General features: G+C 38.2%; 1 pseudogene; it reads right to left on the reverse strand.

Annotated features, from left to right (window-relative positions):
• Window positions 1-4,086: 4,086 nt before the first annotated feature.
• On the reverse strand, window positions 4,087-4,668 carry LOC118981840 (peptidyl-prolyl cis-trans isomerase A-like; annotated as a pseudogene).
• Between the last annotated feature and the right edge of the window lie 219 nt (window positions 4,669-4,887).

A 4,887-nucleotide genomic window follows, 5' to 3' on the forward strand; every position in this document is an offset into this window, starting at 1 on the left:
GAAAATAATGCATTGTGCAGGCATGTGGGCACATTAAGCTTCAGAAACAGAGACAATATAGTGGTAAAGTGGAGAGGAAAGCTAAAATGACATATTAGAGACTGTTTTCCCCAGCACAGTTCAGGAATCAGAAATCACCCCGAAAATCTAGGATAAAGAAGTAAATTGTCACAACCAGCCATGGAGATGTGGGTAGGGAAGAAAGATTTAAGGAGAAACATAAGCAGTTCAGTCATTTTTATCTTTAATGGGCAGTGACATAAAGCATTCAAATAGAGATGCAGCCAGAAATATGCAATTAGACAGGTATCAAAACAGCCTCACAAACTACCTTTTACAAAACTGGTACCGATATCTACTAGGCCAGAAGAAAAAAATTAAAGTTATTTTTCTTGCTTTGTGTTTGAAAACAGGCAGACTGCTGCTACATTTCAGGGAAGTTTAGTCAATGTTTTCTACTTTTTACAAGACTTCAAAAATACTGAGAGTCTGAGTTTACACATGAAAGAGTATACCTCTTCTCCAGCAACTTAATTTATGAATCCAAGAAAATATTTGATAATACCATAACTCAAAATGTTAGACAAAATTGTTGGGGAAAAAAGCAGTTATTTATAATTTTTAAAGATATATTTCTTCTTAGTGAAAACAAAAAGAAAATGGAGCATGATTCCAAAATTTGCAGTTGTGTGATTTTTTTTACAGGGCGGAGACAGTATAAAATTAATTGATGGCTAAGTTATTCATCCTGAACTGTCCCCAGGTCTTCACTGGGAACCAGGGACTTTGCTGGTGTTGAGGACAGAATTGCTAAAACAAGGTCTGATTCCTGCCTCAACGATGCTCCCAGCTCACACTGGGGTTGGAAAGTATAAATATTAGCACCAGAGTAGATGTCTGAACATGTTCCATATTAATTTTTATTGCTCATGCAAATTTTCTTTTGTTCTTTGTTTCTTTTGTTATTTTTCTGATATTATTTCTTTTTATTCTCATTCTGCCATTAACCTCAGGTGTCTATCATCTTTCATAGGGATTTACACAAAAGGCCTCTCAGCCCGTCTCTCCATAATTCACATCTTTCAATTCCTTCTAGAGCACAGCTGGGGTTATCTCACTCCATGCTCAAGAACTTAAGTGCTCTCCCATTGCCCATGACAATAAATGCAGATATCTCAGTAGAGCATCTGACATCTAAATGCATCTATTTAATCCAGATTTATCTCCCACTGCCTCAGATTGCTAAACAGTTGTTTAGACCTAGAATATTTTTCCTTTTCTCACTGTCTTTTGTGGAAATTCTTCTCATATCAAATGCTTCCTCCCTGTGGAAGTTTCTGACTCCTATGTTATTCAATGATTTCCTCAAGTGTGTGGACTATTGTTTGCTCCTCCCATCTCCAAGCTGTTCTCACCTGGTACTCAGCCAATATTTCTGGAAGAAATTTCTCACTTTTGTAATACAGAGACACTTTTGTTTCTGTGATTGTTCTCTGCATTTTTATAGGGACATATACATATTTCTTACATTCTCCCACAGATTATAAGGTGTTTGAGAGCAGCACTATTTGGTCAGGTTTTCATTCATGCATGCAGCACAGTCAGGTGAAGAGCTAGGTATTAAGCAGGTAGGAGCTGGGGAGCATGGTTGGTCAGAAGTCTCTCCTAGAAGGCAATGCATAACCATGAATAAAATTCATCTGGTTCTGGGGTGAGAACATGGGGTTTTTAGAAGAAACTACTAGACTGTAACATCTGTGTAGACATTCAGTTAATTACTGAATTTTCAGTCTTGTATAGAGTAGGAAGCTTAATAAATAATTCTTTTTTAAAGATTTTATTTATTTATCTTTAGAGGGGAAGGGAAGGAGAGAAGGAGAGAAATATTAATGTATGGTTGCCTCTCATGAGTCCCCTGCTGGGAACTGGCTTGCAACCCAGGCATGTGCCCTGACTGGGAATCGAACCGTGATCATGTGGTTCGCAGGCCCGCGCTCAGTCCACTGAGCTACACCAGCCAGGGCTTAATAAATAATTCTTGAACAAATGAATGAGTGAATGAAGTGAAAAGGAACATGATTTGTGCAGAAAAACCACAAGCCTGCAGATGGTGTGGACATTTGAAATGAAGCTGGAAGCACAGAAATAACCTGAGTTCCACCAAAGAGGCATTGCCTGCAGTTAAGCAGCCCTGACAGCGCTGTGGCAGGTGGCTGGAGGACAGTGGCAGGGCAGAGGTGGACGTTGGCTTAAGCCTGTGGGACTTGTGTGTAGGCTAAAGCAGGACAACTCCAATGGCAAGAAGAAGGCTAATAAAGCCTGTGTAGTAGATCGGCCTGAAAATGGGTAGTTTGGTTGTGGAAAAGGCGAGGAATTTGAGAAAATCAGCATGCTTTGATAATTGATTAAAGATGGGTTGTGGGAGGTGAAGTAAACATTTAGATGGTGGTTTCATTAAGTTAAAAATATGGAAAGGAGAGCTCTTTTATGAGGGCAGATGATGAGCTTGCCTGTTGGGATATGTTAATTGTATCTAAATGAAATAAAAAGTGGGAGTTGGAGAGAGATCCACCCAGTCTAGCAGCTACATATGGTAAGTGTTCAATAAGTCATGCTGACTTCAATCAACTTGTAATGGAGAAGCCATTTTCCCTTTACCTTTTTTCACCTGTGACTTACATGAAAACAGTTAAATTCTAGGCATGCTGGGGCCAAAATGTGCCCATTAAAGCAAGTTTTGATCAAATTAATGACAGGATATTGCAGGTAGCACCTTTAAAGTAAATGTCACAATATATGCTTAAACATAGACACTTTAAGGATGAGAGATGAAAATACTGCTTGATAGACTCTCCCTGAATACTTCAAAGCTATTCAGAAGGTCAGTAGACACCCAGTCAAAAGACTGTCTGATGAGGAGAGCGAATTACCTTTAACTGTCCTTTTACAAGGAAGATAGATTGTCATTAAACTGATCAACAATCTAAATTTCCTTTTGGAAGCCCAGAAGACAGACTCATTAATTTTATTTTTAAGATCTTTTCCCTCTGTAACCTTCAGAGAAATGCCACCAATTACAGAAAAGGTGAACCCACAGACCAAACAATCTGAAAACTATTAAACACTGCATCCTTGACATCCTTTGGAGAAATAGAATTTATTGCAACTTAATGCAATTATTTAAATATATTTCAATGTAAATTATAATGTATGAATTTTGCTAATAACCTTCAAAATCAAAATGTCAATTTCACCTGCCTCCCTGTGAAGTAAAGTTTTAAAATACAAAATTCCTTTTCAAGTCTATAACTATTTGATCATAATTGAATACACAGATATAAATATGTTGCTGATCATTTCAATGATTGTAAAGTAAATGCTAAACTGTTTTTAGCATTTTGTGGTTAAATAATGCATATTTATACCAGTGTGGTTATTAGAACTTTACACAATGTTGCAAGTGTGCTTTGCATTACTTACTTGCACCACTTTTAGGTGAAGCACATGGGAGCAAATATTTGGGCAAAACATTTCATATTCCCATAGGTTTCACCATAAAAATTAGCCCTTGCACAAATGATTTTATTTCTTTATAACATTTTAGGAATATGTGCTATAGAAAGCATCAAGAATATAGCACTGAATGACCTACAAAATGCTAGCTTAAATGATTTACTATTAGAAAAATACAATTTTTGTTTTGCAACAATAGGTTGCAATTAATGTTTGATGATATTTTGTGAATCATCTAGTATTCTCTTCTCACTTCTGTTTTAAAAACCATTACATTTTATTTTTTATGGTAGTACAGTTGTCCCAAATTTTCCCTCTTTGACCCCTCTACCCAGCCCCTCTACTTCCTCAGGCAAACACCACACCATTGTCCCGTGTCCATGGGTTATGCATATATTTTATCTGGCTGTTCCCTGTGCTATAATTTACATCCCCACAGCTATTCTGTAACTACCAATTTGTACATTTTGCTGTTGCTTTTTAGTTTTTATTTCATAATCATAAACTTTGCAAACCAGCAGAGTTAAGGAGCCTAATGAACTGTGTGGAGAGCACAAAGATTATAAAACATTCCAAGCAGGTTGGGGTGAAGGGGTTCTCTCCTGAGCTACAGAAGGAATGGTCTGGTGGTTAAGATAAAACACAAGTCAAATTTATTAGAGTTGTCCACAGTCAATAATGGTGATCTTCTTGCTGGTCTTGCTATCCCTGGACCTGTAGCACTCCATGGTTGTCACAATATCCATGCTTTCTACCTGGCCAAAGTCTAGATGCTTGCTGTTTAGCCACTCAATCTTGGCAGTGCAGATGAAAAACTGGGAACAGTTTGTGTTGCGTCCAGCATTTGCTGTGGACAAGATGCCAGGACCTGTGTGCTTCAGGATGAAATTCTCATCATCAAATTTCTCTCTGTAGATGGACTTGCCACCTGTGCCTGTTGTGGTGTGGGAAGGCACCATCCTGGCATGTAAATCCTGGAATAATTCTGTGAAAGCAGGAGCCTTTATAACCAAACCCTTACTTCCCAGTGCTCAGAGCAGGAAAGTTTTTTGCTGTCTTTGGAACTTTGTCTGCAAACAGCTTGAAGGAGACGTGGCCCAAAGGCTTGTGGTCAGCAGCAATGCCCAAGAATGCAGTGGGGTTGACCATGGCTGAGCGCAGGAAGGTCCAAGGTGGCAGCAGAGTCTGCAAGACCCCAATATGCACTTTTTAATCCCTTCACTCTTCTCATCCAACCCCCTGATTCCCCCTCCCATATGGCAAACATCAAAACATTTTCTATATCTATGATTCTGTTTCTGTTCTGGTTGTTTGTTTATATTGTTTTTTAGATTCAATTGTTGATAGATATGTATTTATTGCCATTTTATTGTT

This window comes from Sturnira hondurensis, unplaced genomic scaffold (genome assembly GCF_014824575.4).
Source record: "Sturnira hondurensis isolate 20B ecotype Veracruz unplaced genomic scaffold, ASM1482457v3 Scaffold0024805, whole genome shotgun sequence".
In the NCBI taxonomy this organism is placed as follows: Eukaryota; Metazoa; Chordata; class Mammalia; order Chiroptera; family Phyllostomidae; genus Sturnira; species Sturnira hondurensis.